This window comes from Thalia democratica, chromosome 2 (assembly GCF_965202585.1).
Source record: "Thalia democratica chromosome 2, ktThaDemo2.hap1.1, whole genome shotgun sequence".
Classification (NCBI taxonomy): Eukaryota; Metazoa; Chordata; class Thaliacea; order Salpida; family Salpidae; genus Thalia; species Thalia democratica.
The window spans coordinates 51,827,779-51,844,989 of NC_139166.1; the positions used below are offsets into that span (position 1 = coordinate 51,827,779).

Sequence of the window (17,211 nt, forward strand, 5' to 3'; positions counted from 1 at the left end):
CCACATTATTTTTCAGAAAACTAATCATGTTTGCCACCTGAAAATATTTTGTGTGAAAGATCGATAGTTTAAAACATGTTTTAGTTTATCTGAAATAAATTTATATCGTTAACATAACGTTTTAATATAAAACTTTATTCTAGGAGTACTTGAAGTAAATTATACTTTTGTAATCAAAATAATGTCAATGTTTATGTAATACAATTAGTTTTTACCTGAACTGCACCTGAATGAGTGTCAAAACTTCTGGAAACAGTTTGGCTCGTTTTGGGATTGAGCACAACAACGTTGTGTCCCCGTTCGTTAATGCACAGGTTGTTGGAGGAGTTTCCGTTCAAGTAAACTTTGCAAGATGACACATCGCACTGTTTGTTACATCCTTGTGATTCCACATACAGCTCTGTTGAAAAGTTGATACATCTAAGAACCATAAAGTGTATACAGCAATTTTTCTTATTTTTTTTATTGATTCGAAGAAAGAGTTTTATTTCAGTGTTTTATCAAAAAACCTAACTAAAAAACTACTAAAAGTACGGATACAGATTTTTAACCGATAGTTTCCATTTTAAGAGAGGAATTTCTTAGCTGAGATTTTGGAAGTTGGTGCTATTAGAACTGTAAAACTGTTCATTAACAAAAACACAAATTTTTTAGTGAAATAATGAAGTTCTATTAAAATAATTCTAATAAATTTAAAAGTAAACTGTAATAAAAACAAGAAAAATACAACAAACAATTAAGAAAATATTATAACGTTTGTAACAGAAAAAACTCTAACCGAAAAAAGCACTCCGATACTGAGTAGAACTAATAATGATGTCAGGTTAACAATAAGTGTGCAACTCAGTAGACATTTATCTGAGACAACCATAGCAAAATTCGTATAAAAATCAATTAAACTTTATTTCAATTGGCTAAAATAAGTTGAATTTAAGCACAAGCGAATAAACAGTTTTAGGCGCTTTGTTTTTTATTAACAAAATAAAATTAAATATTTTTATACAATCTTAAGAAAGTAACAAATACTTTAATTCAAACTATAAATAAAAAATTAAGTTAATGTTTATATACGTAATAGTGTTTTAACATACATAAGCTTTCTTTGTCAACTTTGAAATAAATACTTAAATGTCAAACTATTACACAAATTTTTTAGTAATAACTGGAGTCAAGTTAAAGGAGTTTATTGTGCAACATAGTGATTTTTAAATATTTCGAAAATTTTGCACAATATATGAATGGAAAAATCTGTTCACACTAGATTACTAAAAATAACCTTTCTACACAAAAACTAAAATACTTTAATTAAGTAATATTAACTACTATATAGTAGAACATAGTTTATAAAAAAAATAAACAGAATTAAGTATAAGATAATAGTACACTCATCTAAGTTAAAACCCTGCTCAAAAAAATTAAATCGAATCAAAAATTATGTAAAAAAAGATCACGAGAAAACAAAAACTGGTTAGAAACACGAATTTACTTCAAAATCTTCTTTGTTATATGTAAGTTACTTCTGAGCTACGAGATTCTTGTACCATAAGAATTAACAATAAGCTTTTAAAATTGCTTGATTTTAAGATGTTTTTCTAACTACAATGATGATTTATGAGGAAGAAAACAAGTATTTTATTTAGTAAAAAAATAATTTAAAGTACTTGTAATTTTAGAAATCATTTCAATTTAAAAAAGTTTTTATTTTAATATTTTTAATACCATAAATTAAACTAATTGTTTAATTTTTTATCAAAATAAAGCTTTTAATAAACCTTGAAAAAGTTGATTATGTTATTAAAAGTGTTTTAACTAAGGTTTTAAAAAGTCTGAAACATCTTTTTTATTAAGATTACCGAAATGTTACACGAAAATAGCTAAAAATAGTTTAAAAATTTTATTTAATAAAAGTACTAATATGCAACTACAAAACTTTAAGTTATAGGTTTTTTAAGAGTGTAAAAAACCTTCTTTAGTACTTATGCTAAAATGTTTTTTAGTAACTTAAAATAACATAACTTCTGTTTCCACTACAAATCTTTATTATGATAGAAACAATTCTTGATAATTGAGGCTGAGAGATGTTATTAATTTTTACAGCTCTAACTAACCTGTCGTCTTTAAGGAAGTTCGGCTGGTTAATACAATGATATACTTTTTTAACAACACAATTGTGTCTCTTTTTCTAAGGAAGTTATATAGTAACTTAAAACGAACAAAATTTGTTTCGATAAAAACAGCTGTACTGCTGCTTATTTGACTTTTAATTACTAACTTAGAATAAAATAATCTGTTTCGATCTATTTTTGTAGATCCGTTTTAATTGATTTATTTCGTTCAAATCGATATTCAAGAAAATAAAATGCAATGGCACGAAAGGGGACCGTAATTCATTACATAATAAAAATATAATTCTTATATCTTCTGGGAGAAACAACTGTTAAAGGAGTTTGTTAACAAATTATACTAAAGGTCACTAAAGCTTGTTAATGAACACTAATAAAACATTTTATCTAGTATAAAAAATTAAAACTAGAAAATTTAATTGGCTTTTAAGAAAAGAAGAAAACTAAAAAAACAAAAAAAAAATTCTAGAAGATATAGGAAATCAATTTTTTATTATGTAACGAATTGCGATCTCTTTATTTGGTTAAAAATCAAGTTGAACAAAATGGATCAATAAAAACGGACAAAAAAATCTAAGTTAATAAATAAAACAGTCAAATAAGCGGTAATACAACTGTTTTAATCAAAACAAATTTAGCCTTGTTTTTAGTTATAATTTAACTTCCTAAGAAACGATTGCACAATTGTGTTGTTAAAAATATGCATCACAGTATTTTTCTGCAGAATTCATTAAAGACGACATATTAGTTAAAGCTATAAAAAAAACTAAAATATGGCTCAATTACAAAGAATTAATTTTGTTTTAATTGAGATTGGTTGTGTAAACAGAATTTATGCTATTTTAAGTTAATCAAAAATATTTCAACAACAATTTTAAAGAAATTTCTTCCTCTCTTTAAAACCAATAAACTTTAAATATTGTAGATGCGAATTACTACTTTTCTTGAAATGTTTTTTTTTGCTAATTTTGTGCAGTATTTTAGTAATCATAGCAATAGAAACTTTTCAGACTTAAAAAACCTTTATTAAAACACTTTTATTTTATACATTATTTTAAGGTTTATTAAAAGTTTATCTAAATTAAAAATTTGACAAATAAATAAACTTATTGCATTAATTAAATAAAAATAAAAACTTTTAAAAATTGAAATTATTTTGATCAGTTAAAAGTATAGTTTTTGTTTGCGGTTTTAATACGTTACTTTCGTGTAGTGAATTTACTTTTTTGCTTCCTTTACGAACCATCAAAATACTGTAGTTAGAAAAATATTTTGCAATTAGGCAATTTTTTAAGCTCAACTTTAATGCATATGGTACAAGCACATGGCTTTTAAGAAACGACTTACAAGAACATAGAAGACAAAGAACAAAATTTGTATTTTTTACTGTTTTTGTTTACTGATGATACTATTTTACATACTTTTTGCTTAGATCAGTGTTTTACAAAAGGCACAAAAACCTTTTATGAGTTGATTTTTTTAAGATGGTTGTAGTGTTTTTTATCTTATGTTAGATCATTTTTTGAATTTTTTTTAGAACATAAATATAAACTGTATAAAAACTTAAGTACTTTAGTTTTTGTGTAGAAAATAATTTTTCTAGTAATCTAGTGTGCACAGATTTTTTCAGTATTTTATTGTGCACAATTTCCTAAATATTTGAAAACCACTATGTTAGATAATATACTCTAGTCATTCTCAAAGAAACTTGTTCATTAGTTTGACATTTAATTTTAATTTCAAAGCTAATAAAAAATATTAATATATCAACAAACTTTTACGTATAAATATATTAACTCAATTTCGGTATTTATATATTGAACTTAAAAATTTCTTATTTTGTTTGTAGATATCTAATTTAGTTGTTTTTTTTTAGTTGCGTGTATAACTGTTTATTCGCTTGTGTTTAATTTAGTTTTTATTTTATCAGCCAAAATAATTTTATAGTTGATTTTTATACGAATTTTGCTATGGTTGTCTCAGAAAAATGTCTACTGAGTTGCAAACTTATTGTTAACCTGACATCATTATTAGTTCTACTCAGTATCGGAGTGCTTTTTTCGGTTGGAGTATTCTCTGTTACAAACGATTTCAAGGTTACTTTAATGATTTTTTGCTGATTTTTGTTATAAGCTTTTTATTTATTTAAACTTTACTTAAATATACTCGCAAACTATACAAATATTATTTGAAATAAAACTTTCTTTTCAAGGGACAGTTGAACAGTTCTAACAGCGCCAGCTTCGAAAGTCTGAGCTCGGAATTTGCTCTATTAAAATGGAAACTGTCTGTTAAAAGTTAGTCCCAACACTGTTTGTGATTTTTGAGTTTAGTGTTTTAGCACCAAAAAACCTTACTTCCAATACACTAAAAAAACAATTTTTAAATTAATATAAGAAAAATGTATGCTGTACTGTATTTTAGATGTATCAACTTTTCAACAGAACTGTATGTGGAATCACAAGGATGTAATAAACAGTGCGATGTGTCATCTTGCAAAGTTTACTTGAACGGAAACTCCTCCAACAACCTGTGCATTAACGAACGGGGACACAACGTTGTTGTGCTCAATCCCAAAACGAGCCAAACTGTTTCCAGAAGTTTTGACACTCATTCAGGTGCAGTTCAGGTAAAAACTAATTGTGTTACAAAAACATCGAAATTTTTTTGTTTACAAAAATATTATTTACTTCAAGTGATACTATAATGAAGTTACATATTAAAACATTACAGTAACCTCTCGCATCTTTACGCACTCGTAACGTTACGCACTCTCGTTTAGTTACGCATTTTAGAATTCTAAAAAATTCAATAAACAATTTTTTTTTTTTATATTGCAAAAATTAGGTTTATTGTATATTTTAATTTATAATATGTTAATAAATACTAACTCACCTCTCATTATCTTTAGACTTATTAAAACTATGTTCCTTGACTAATTGATAAACATTTACTTATCCTCGAAAAATCCATTAATATATCTTCAATACAATGTAAGACAAGTTTATCCTTTGTGGGCAAAGGTCAAATTAGAAAAAGTTGTAGTAACATAAACAGTTTTTATTAAACTTTTTTCTTATTTTTTATATATTTTCGTTCAAAAGAAGAAATCAATTATAGCACCAAATGCAAATTTTTGTAAAAGGCTTTAGAAACAAATTTTAACATAAACACCACACCATTTCTTAATTGTAAACAAATGCTTAATTATAAATTGAATTTGCTAAGTAGAATAGAATATAAATTTTATGTATCAAATAAGTCACTAACAAAAAAAGATAAAGATAAAGTCTACTTATTATTAAAACTAGTAAATTTTATCTACAAGTACTATTATTTTATATAAAGTTAAATCCTTTTTTTAGTATGTGTATAGTTTTATCTTTTGTTTTCATATTTTATAAATAAAGTAAACAAGTTGTTTAAAGTGGGAAAGTTCCTAGTCTGCTTTTAAGTAGAAGAAATATCAAAAAACAGCCATTATAGTAAGTATATTTGGTACCTCTCGTATCTTTACGATCTCTCGTATATTTACGCATATTTTCTGTGGAAACAATGTGCGTAAATAAGCGAGAGGTTACTGTATGTTAACAATGAAAATTATAAACTTATTTCAGATTAACTAAAACATGTTCTAAACTATCGATCAGTAGCACAAAGTACTTTCAGGTGGCAAACATGATTAGTTTTCTGAAAAATAAGGTGGAAAACGCTTCAGTTGTGATAATGGCGGTCAGAGATGCGACGCGAAGTGCTAACTTCAACGAAGCAAACGTTGCTTATATGAAAATATTGGGAGCAACAAATAACTGTTCCGTGGAAACTGGTTAGAAATTAGATATTGAAATATTAGTTTTAGTTTAATAAAACTCTATAGCGAATTTTATCATAATTGCCAAAACTAAATGTGCATTCTGAAAGTTTTTTCTAACTTAGAGTCAGTGCAGAAACTTTTTTTATATGATATATATTTTTTTTTTTTAAATCAAACAATCAGATACCTCAAAGATAATTTACTTAAATAAAAATACTATCAGATACAAATCATTGTTTTTAAATTAACTTTGAAACATATTTATTTAATGTGCTCATGAACTTTTAAGTTTTTGAATATTTCATTGCCAATGTTTATTCAGGAGATGAAGATAGAATATCATGGGCCATGATAACCGAAAAGAGAGAAGACGGAAAGCTGCCTGATTGGTTTAGGTGCGGCTACAAAGCGCCGTATAGCGGTAAAGTGGAATTTGATTTAAGCTTTCCGTTTTTGTAGAAGCTTTAATTGCCTTACGTTTGATTAACATGTGTAAATAAATCATTAAATGTTTGGTTTTGTTATTCTGAATTCGGTAATTTCAACTTTATGTTAACTTATTGAGTTTCCTACTTATACTACTTTTAGTTTTAACTTAAAATAGTCTTCTCTTAAATTTAATTTTTTTCAACAAAACATTTTACAATATTCATGCTGTAAAGTATAGATATAAAGTTTTTTATTTTACTAAATTACAAAAGCAAAAAAACGAAATAGTATAATTCACATTATACAGTGAAAAGTCTGTAATACTTTTTGTGAAACAAACAAACATACTATTTTGGTGGAGCAGTTTTAAAGTTAGAGATTGAAAAATATTTTGTTGTTTTTTATACTTTATAAATTTTTTTTTGAAACCGAAATATTTACAAAAGTTTGATTTTAAAGGTTAATCTGTTCCCTAAAAACCTTAAATAATACAGAGGGTATTTAAAAATAGTTTGTACTTCTTACATGCTGTAAACTTATATACTTGTTGTAGTACACACTTTAATAAAAAATTGTCGGCAAACATACAAATACAGAAACGTCTAATTTAGATTTACGTTTGTTTTAATGAGATTAACGTAATATGTGTGAACATTTCAAATACAAAAGACTACTCTTTTGATATAATTTCACTGCTTCTGAAAAATTTTAAGAAGCGTTTATACTTTAACATCAAGCATTTTTACTTCAGCTCACGACTGGTTAACAACAAAGATGTCGAGTTGTGATTAAAAACAACGCTGCAGAAAAAAAAACTACAATTTTATTAGCTATTTGACTAAACTACTTTATTATTTGACTTCCATTAAGGTTGTTTTGTTCAAATTTCATACTGTTGATGTTATGAAAAGTCTAAAATTCAAACTTAAGTATTTTTGTCTTAACTACTAGGTTTTATATTAATTCGAACAAATTTACGTTTTCACTGAACAAAACTAGTTTTTTACTGTAAAAATATCTTAATTTTTTAACTCAATACTAAACTTAAGCTGCAATAACTCATACAAATGTTAGAAAAGAAGTCTTTTTTTTGATCGGATTTTAACAGAAAATTAAAAAACTTATTTTATAGAGTAAAAGTTTTTTAGAGTGAAAACAGAGCGGGACTCAACTAGATTTTTAAACTTGTTTGATCTTTGAAATAATATTAAGAAATCGCAGTAAACTTTTTTTAAATACAAATTTAATCTCTTTGTAAATCAAAACAAAATATTTTTACCATATGATTTATATCATTTAATTTTATTATATTAGGTTTAACACCGTTTAAAAATTTTTGAAAACAAATCTTTGTTTAGATGTAATAAGTAAGCAAAAATTTATTACTCATAAACTACTGACTAACAATAAATGGTCCATTCAAAAAATGCAATTAAAAAAGTGTATAACTTCTGCCTTCATTTTAGACCAGGGGTCGGCAAACTGCGGCTCATGAAGGGTAAAAATAAGGCCCGCGAGCAAAAAACAAAAACTTTAGAACCAAACTATTGTGAAAACGATTTCAATATTTTGTTTTAATTTCGTTTTTGTTATAAATTTCAACGGAAAATTTTGGTTAATGTATTTTTCTAAGAATACTTTTCTAAAAATGTATGAACAAAATTCAAAAGTTAACGTAAGCACAAAATTAAAAACATAGTTGAATAATAAATAAAACAAATTTTAGACTACTCATTAACTTTCTAAAAATATGGATTAAACGAAGTTTTTAAATGCTATTATCTATAATAGGGTAACAACTAGTAAATTTTTTGTAGTTGTTTTGTTTTTTATTAATTTAAGTTACTCCGCGCTTTTACAAAATTTTAATTTTTTAGAGGCACCAGATGCACACATGTAGGGTGTTTTCGAAGAGTACGTTTGCTAAGACTATATAAAAATTTCTAAAAAAACTTGATTTTCCGGATCAATTAAAACTTTTTTGTTATATTTATTAAAAAGTACTGAATCTGAGTATCCTTGAATATAAACTCAATTAAAGTACCTTAATTTTTGAAAGTTTACTAAAGTTTCGAAAAAATCATGCTAAACTACACATAAATTTATTTATTATTTTGTGAAAAAAATAATATTTCAGTTAATAAAAAAAGATTTAAAATTTCTTTTTTTTTATGAAAAGCAATAAACTACTAAGTAGTACTTTTTTTCGGTTTTAAAATACATCAAAATTTGATTTAAGCACCAACCCTGTAAATCGCCTTGTGCCAATTGGAAAAAATTTTGTATTAAATGGAATTAGTTTGAATTCAGTAATTAAAACTAAAGGCATGTTTATTAATAGATTGTTAATAACTTTGTTTTGCCATTTAATGCTACTTGCGTATTTAAGTTAGGTCGCTCTTCTTCAATCAATATTGATTCCAGGCTGTAAAGTTCGCTTTTCTTACATCGTTTTAAAACTTTAAAATTTTGAACAATGTCAGAGTTTTGACAGGATGTGCAATTAAAAACTATTAATAATCTATTAATAAACATGCCTTTAGTTTTAATTACTGAATCTCTAATTTTTGTATTTGTTTTAATTTATTCATACGTCATAATTAAAAGTTATTTTTTAAGCTATTCACTCAACGAAAATTTTTTCAAATTTCATTTAAAATTTATCACTTGACAAAGAAATCTTGCATGATTTTGAAAAGCTTTGTGTAATAAAATATAAAAAACAAAATGAACCTATTGGTATTAAGTTGCAAATGGTATATAAATAACTATTTCATGTTTTTTTACAAAAAATCGAAAATTACGTTGTACAGTTTTATTTTAATAACGACTAGTCTCTAAAATAATCAATATTAGAATGGCTACAAGTACTCAATTGTACTCAGGAAAGCAATTTGTTAATGGGAGTTTCCTGTTTGGTTTTTGTAAAATAAGTAAACTTTATTAGTTTAAATAAAAACTAGGAACAGTAACTTTTGGTGCTGTAAAGATGAGATAAATTTAGTTAGTATATCTTTCATAAATAAGTTGACTAAAATTAACTTTTACTCAAGACAAGTTTTCCAATTAAGAAACAAAAATGTTTTTACGCATATTTTTATAAATTTTATCAAACAGGTAAAAATATTCTACCAAATGCAATCAGAATTGTTAGAGCAGAGAGAGAAGGTTGTTGCCTTAGCAAACAGCAACGATCTCCTTCAAGAAGTCAATAAAAATAAAGACGGTGTAGTTAAACAATAAGCTAAAGAAATAGATAAACTTGAAGGAGGTCAGAGCCGGTTGTTGGGGCAGCATGTGGGAGTATTGATTGAAAAAGATGGTTTGAAGTAAAGCTTACAAAAGAATGAACAAACAATAAATAATCTTTAAAACGATGTTGTAATAATGAAAGAAGAAAACAAGAGAATAAATAAGGAGAATACTAGGTAAGTTTTATCATCTAATTGAAAACTTTATTTTAGTATTTTGACAGCATTTTTCACAAGCTGAAAAAGTTTTCAAAAGTTGTTTTTGTTTTTTATAAGATACAGTAAGACTTGATGGTTAAAGTATTACTACTTCATTAAAATGGCAGTTTTGTACAATTACATAAGTATAACAGTTGTAAAAGAAAAGTGTATTCAAGCTAAATATTTAGAAATTATATTAGTTTATTGAACCACAAAAAAACTTTAACAATGTTTGTTATCTAGCTCAGTTAAGCCATAAGACTGTGCGAGAGGCACACTAGTTGATTATAAGAACTTTTTTATTATTTTCATTTTATAAGATCTTGATGTTTATTTGCATTATTGTATTATATTGTGCTTAGTTTAGCCATAAGATCGTGCAAGATGCACATAACAATTTAAGAGTCTGAGTTACTAGTAAGACCTATATTTGTATTTAAGATTGTGACATTAAAACACTTTAAGTATATTAATATTTGTAGAACTTTGTGTTTATTTGTTGTGTTTATTTTCGCAGTTTTATTCTGTTGATATATTGGCTGCTTTATCACTTCTATTTTCTAATTATCATGTTAATATTACTTTTTAAATAAATTCACTTCATCAAAGAACTTATATATATTAAGTTTATTAAACATTTAATAATCGCTAAGTTAAACCTAATGAGTAAGGTAAATTTAGTAAAAGCCTTAAGAGCTAAACGCGCTAAGCGTTTGACACAAAAAAGGGGACTTCCCCCAATTAAAGGTAGTTCCTACCACTGGCCTAGGACTACAATTGTAAATGATAAATATTTTTAATACCGTTGAAAATAAATAGCTAAAAACAGCAAGTTACAAAATATATGGTATACTATCAATTTCCATCCGTATATGTGCTTAAAGATTATAATAAATTATTAAGATTTTGTTTAAAAACTAAAGTAAACGAAATTTTCTTAAACTTTCTTAGTTTCAATCCTTTTTTTTTAATTAGTAAGATTATAAGTTTAGTTAAGTTTTAAGCAAACAACAACGATTAAAGTTAAATGACTAAGACTGCACAACGTGGGTGTAAATTACTTATGCTCGTTTTTTTTTTAACTTATGTCGCTAAGTAATTAAAAAGAAAATAAATGTTTTTTTTAGTGCATAAAATTTTGATTAAAGTCTCTTTAAGATTCTTTTTTAAAGTTCTGCTGTTTTTTGTCCATAATAGTTTTGGATAAAATGTATATCAATAAATTAAACAAAGTTTATGTATCAAAAGAAAACGCTGTACCTTTTCAAAAAACCTTAAATCTTACCGCATTACAAGTAATTAATTTTATTGCAGTTTATGTTAACTATGACAAATTCTTCTAAAATGTTTATTAAAACAAACTGTCAGTTAAGTTCGTAAAACAGTACATACATAAAAAAGTTTTTTTTGCCGTTCAAATTATTAATGTAAATAATGTATAAATGTTTGTCAATAACATAAACAGACAAGTAATAACAAACATAAGTCATAACATATGTATTTCAACATAACGTTAATTTGTAAAGCTAAAATCTAGAAACTGACACTAGCGGAGATTTCGCATTAAATGAAATTTAACTGCTGTTATTTATAAACAGTAAAGACATAATATCATTGTTTACACCTGCCTTAAAAAACCTAAAGCTTTGATATTTTTGCTTACTAGGTAAAAAAAGCATGGTACATTTGATGGTTTAATACAAGCCTTTAAAAAAATTGAAAGATGATACTATTGTTAGACAAAAAAACATAAAATATGTAATATATAGCTTTACTTATTTTCGAGATTATTTTCAAATTTTATTGTAATAGTAAAGCAAATGGAAATGAAGTTTACTAACTCTAAGTTTTATTAACAAAACTTATTATTTTTAATTGTTATTGTTTAAAAAGAGTTTCATAGACTCTTATTGGTTTAAGTTGAAAGAATTGTATGTTATATCGATATATTTAAATGTTTAGATTAACCAAATAGTTTATATCATAATTTTTAAGCATTTAAATTTTGCAAATAATATTTTCAACAGGTTACACAACGACAAGAATCATTCATTATTCATTGGTACAATTAAACTACAGAAAGCATCAAATGTTTTCACCTTAAAACTCAAAAGATGAGTCTCCACACGCACGAAGACGCGCAAGCCTAAAAACCATCCCCGACGAGCGCAAAGAAGGTCTTGAAGACGCTTCCCGCTAAAAAAAGCGCGAAAACCGGCAAGTTTGCGTGGGAACGATCAGATTCGGAGCTCTCCGGACACTCGTTCTCACTGGGACAGCTATTATCTTCCACCTAACACAAAGCGTCTAAGATTAACGGTTACGAGCCTCCCAAAAAACAGCCTCACGCACTTTTTAGACTCAGAGTACTCAGGAGTTGTTGCAGAGCTGAAACCAGCCCACTCAGTTTCGTTGGAAAAGACAAATGGGTTGTCGGTTTTGTGGAGAGGGTTTCCCACCAACAATTGCGTCTCTAATTCTTGCTCGTTAGAGCGCCAATTTTAAATTGCGTATACGGCCTTTACGACGTTTTCATTATAAAAATAGAAAACGTTTGTGAAAATGTAAAATAATGTTTCTACTTGTTTCATTTTAGTATTTTAAAGTTTTAAGTAATTTTCACAAGTTTATAGTTTTTAATTTTGTAGTTTGGATAAGTTTTATGGATGTTTAATTTCATAGTTATTTTGCTTATCTTTTACTTTATTTATAGTATGAAAACATAATTTCATTATTTAAATTTTACTTAAACTATCAAAGTACATTTTATCTTAATGTTATACTTTTGCCCTATACTACTGAATTGATTTTTTTTTATAAAGTTTCTCTTTTAACCTTAAAAAATGTATAGTTTTATTCTACTGGTCATCATTAAAAAAATTGCTTTTCGAGTTAAAAACGTGTTTATTTTTCAGTTATAAAAATTAAAAAAAGTGTTTTCTATATAAACAAAGTATTTTTTTGTCTACTACAATAAATTGTTTTTTAAAATTTATTCAACCTTTAATATAGTTTAAAAAATTTTTTATCTAAAATTTTGTTTAAATCTAATAATACTTTTATGTAATTTTTGTATTTCTGTATAATGTTAAAAGTAAGTCTGTAGTAGTAACCTAAAATATTTGTTTATTATATAAGAAAAAAACTGTGTGGCTTATTTTTGTATTTAATATTTATTATATTTTTTTTTACACCACGAAAACTAACTTTTTTTCGATCGTGTCACGATACGTTTTCTATTTTTTCTTAATATTCTTAACCTCGTGGTTTATATAAAACTCTTATTTTGATAGTTTACTCATATTAGTCGTTTCTGAATGGATAGCGCCTAGTTTGTTCTAGTAGCAACGTAAAAGTATTCGATGTTTTGTTTATCAACAAAAGTAGCCTCTTATACACTTAAGTGAGATATATTAGACTTGGATGTGTCGAAAAAATATCGTGATCTTGTAAATTGGAAACGAAAAATTGATGTCTCGTAGTTTTCTCAACGTCTTGGGCATATAAACCTAACATTAAATTAATTTTTTAGACTTGTTTAGAAAACGAAACAAGTGATTTTATTTTCACTGTTAGATAACTTATGCTTTTTAAAAAAATACAGTTTGTGAACTTTTGTGAATTGCAGAGAAATACGTAATGATTAGGGTTAAATAAACTTCAGAAATAATTCACGTGTATTATAATTTAATTTAGTTTATCCACAAAGCTTTTGTTTATAAGTAAAAAACTGCATGATCCATATATAAAAATAGTGAAAAGTTTTAATTTAAAGTAGCGAATAATTTTTTACAAATAAAAAGTAAAAACATTGCTAAACATACATACTTTAAATACGAGCTAGCAGCTTGTTTTTAATCATCAGTAAACCAGTGCAAAACCGATACTTAGCACCCCAATAAATATGTAATTGTTCATCTGTTTTAAACAGTTATGTTAATTTAATAATAAATATCAAATTTAATTTAATGAAATTTAATGTTTATTAATATTTACAATGTAAAAGTTAAATTGCGAAACCATATTATAAATTAGTTTTACACATTAATAACTAACTTATTTAAGAATAGTACAAAAACAACACAACTAAGGTTTTTAAAAAAAGTAAAAAAAATATAAGTAAAATAACATAAGTTTTAAGATTCTAAACAAGAAAACTTAAATTCAAAAATTTTCTGCTAAAATAGGTGCCTCTAAAAATAGTTATCAAATAAATTTTTATAATGTTTATGTTCACTTATTAATAGAGTTTTTTCATCAAAGCATAAAAGCCAGTGGTTTTCAATGTTTATTCTGTTTTAAAAGTACTGCAAACAATCAACTAATTGAGCCCTGGTTTCATTCTATTACTTTTGATTTAAAGTTAGTAGATTATTCAATACAAGTTTCTAAATGTGTAACTTTATTGTACGGCAATTGAAATCAGCAGCTATACGGATAAAAGACTTCGTATCAACAATTATTACATAAACTGAGCACATTTATTTAACAAAAGACATTCATTTTTGACGGTAGAGTTTACCATCTTTTAAACAAGCGTTCTAAAAATTTGCATACATTTTTTTTACTTTATTTGGTTAAATTAATTTTTAAGTTAGTCATTTATTTTGTAGTTATTAACTAGCTTTTACTTTAAGTGTAAATAATACATTTTAGACTTAATGCGTTTGCTGTAAAACAAATTTTCGAATTAGCACTAATAAATTAAATTAAAAACTAACTGAAACAGCCTGCTCTTGTTATTTGATCCTGAAAAAAAAAAATTTTCGACCTCACTTTTACTTACTATCACAAACTTAAGTCAAATAATACCGTTTAAATTATTTAGGTTATATAAATATGTGAATATTTTGAAGTACAAATGATTTAGATATTTTATTTGTGCTTTTCATTACAATAAACTTACTAGCTGAATTCCCAGGCTAATTTTTCAGCATCAAGATTGTAGTAATCAAATTTCTGCTTATTAATCTGTCCGGATAAAGCGATGCAATCTTTATGATACTTATTCAAAGCTTTTTTAGGTTCTTCAGCTTTTTCTTTCAATCTTATTTTTTATTTGATTAAAATTTAGGTAAACTTTTAAAAATTGTAAAACAAAGATTATAAAACGCTTTTAAAAATAAATATGAATCATTAGTATCTATTATAGCATTACTAGAATTTAAAAGTTAATTCAGGTTTTAAATATCTTATCACAAAGTTCTAAGCTTTTAAAAACACTCAAATTTCTATGTTTTTATTCTGAGAAATAACGAGAAAAGTTTTTACTTCCAGGCTTTTTACTGCTTCAGCTAGCATTTTATTATTTTGCAGTCTTTCTTGCTTGAAGTTTTCTCTGTTTTGAATTTTTTGTTTGAATTATATTTTTAGTAAAACTTAGGTTTGTAAAATTTAATACTAAGTTAATAATCAAGATGATTAGCACAAAATAGTTGTATAAAGCACAAGCTTGTAAGTACTTTGTTTATTTGGAAGTTATAAATACTTAGTCTAGAGTTTTAAACAGTAAAAAGCTCCTAAAATTCGCAAACATTGTGAGATTTTTTATATCAAAACTTACCTAGTTTTCTCAAGTTTCTCACTCACTATTTTATTTTCATCTTCTACTCTTACAACTTCATTTTGAATACTAGTGATTTTTGTTTTATGCTTTCTTCCTCTTGCAAGAACTTTTATCTATTTAGATATATTTCCATTATTTTGAGTCAATTTATATTGATACTAGTTGAAACTCACGAAAGCAAATTTTTTAATTCAAAATAGTCGTATAAAAAAAAAGGCTTATTATTCATTTAATTATCCAAATAAATCTAGGCTCTTTATCCAAAAAGTTTTCAAGATATTTAGCTTGAATAAACTTTAGCTTATTTAGCTTTTAAACTGTTATAGTTTTGTAATTATACAAAACTGCCGTTTTAATAAAGTATAAATATTTTATACATTAGGTCTAACTATGTTTTATATAAAACAAAAACAACCTTTGAAAATATTTTAAGTTTAGAATAAATACTGTTAAAATATTAAGTATAAAAGTTTTAGTTAGATAATAAAATTTACCTATTATTCTCTAGCTCCTCATTAACTATATTTGTGTCTTCTTCCGTTTTTACAAACTGATTTTGAAGATTAGTTATTGTTAGTTCATTAATTTTTAAGCTTTCCTTCAAACCATTTTTTTTCAATCAATACTCCCACATGCTACCCCAACAAGCAGCTCTGACCTCATTCAAGCTTATCTATTTTCTTAGCTTATTGTTCAATTATAGTGTCTTTATTTTTATTTTCATCTTGAAGGAGATCGTTGCTGTTTGTCAAGGCAGCAACTTTCTCTCTCTGCTCTATTAATTCAGCTTGCATTTGGTAGAACTGTTTTGTCTGTTTAATAAAGTTTATAAAACAATTCGTAAAGAAATATTTTTTTTATGGACTAATTTGTCTTAAGTAAAGTTTTAACTTTCTTGAACTTGTTTATGGAAGATATTCTAACAAATTTTTTCTCATCTTTACAGCAAATAAAATTTATGTACTTAATTTTAATTTTTTTTTTTGTAATAATCAAATAGGAAACTTACATTAACAAATAATTGCTCTCCTGAGTAAAATTGAGTACTTGAAGCCATTTTAATACTTGTTGTTAAAGAAACTAGTCGTTACTAAAAAAACTTTATGATGTAGTTTTCGTTTTTTTGTAAAAAATGAAAAAGAGTTTTTTCTACAAACTAATTTTTTTATGACGTTGAAAATTTTTGTAGTTCTTTTATTTTTGTAGAAAAATAACGATTCGGTCAAGTATAAAAAATGGTAAAAAAAAAAAAATTTACTCATATCAAGTCTTTATATTTTTACTTATAACTCAAGTTGAAAATTCTAATTGTTAATATTAAAACAAACCAAAAGTAGATATAAATTTTGAAGCAACTATTAAAATTAATTTTCTTTATATAATGGTGGTAATAATTAAGTCACTGAGGTGTATAATAGTTTAAACATCAGTATTTTGCACGCAAACAAAGTTTTTGTTATAATCTATACCAGTGCTTCTGAACCTTTTTCTAGTGGCGGAACCCTTTTCCAAAGTTCAACTTTTCCGCGGAACCCCTAATTTTATTTTACATAAAATGTTTAATATAATATTTTCTGCAAAAAACAAAACAATTTCAGTGAAAAACTATTTTTTTTTGCAAAACTATATCATTGTTAGAAATCATACCAATTGTAACAGTATTAAGTCGAGTCAAACTCAAAGTGCGCCAGATGCAATAGGTATTTTATGATTCTATAATAAATAAACGAAAACAAACATGATTAATCGCAACGTCATAAAAATCTTTTCTTACATAATAAAAACAAAATGAGAGCTACAAACAATAACGAAATGAACATGAACCTA

At 25.5% G+C, this 17,211-nt stretch overlaps 1 long non-coding RNA gene across 1 annotated transcript; it reads left to right on the forward strand.

Moving 5' to 3' along the window:
- Nucleotides 1-4,111: 4,111 nt before the first annotated feature.
- Nucleotides 4,112-4,703, forward strand: LOC145830233 (uncharacterized). The gene is made up of 3 exons (XR_014369632.1): nt 4,112-4,219; nt 4,336-4,420; nt 4,568-4,703. It is a non-coding gene; the product is annotated as an uncharacterized LOC145830233 (long non-coding RNA).
- Nucleotides 4,704-17,211: the final 12,508 nt, after the last annotated feature.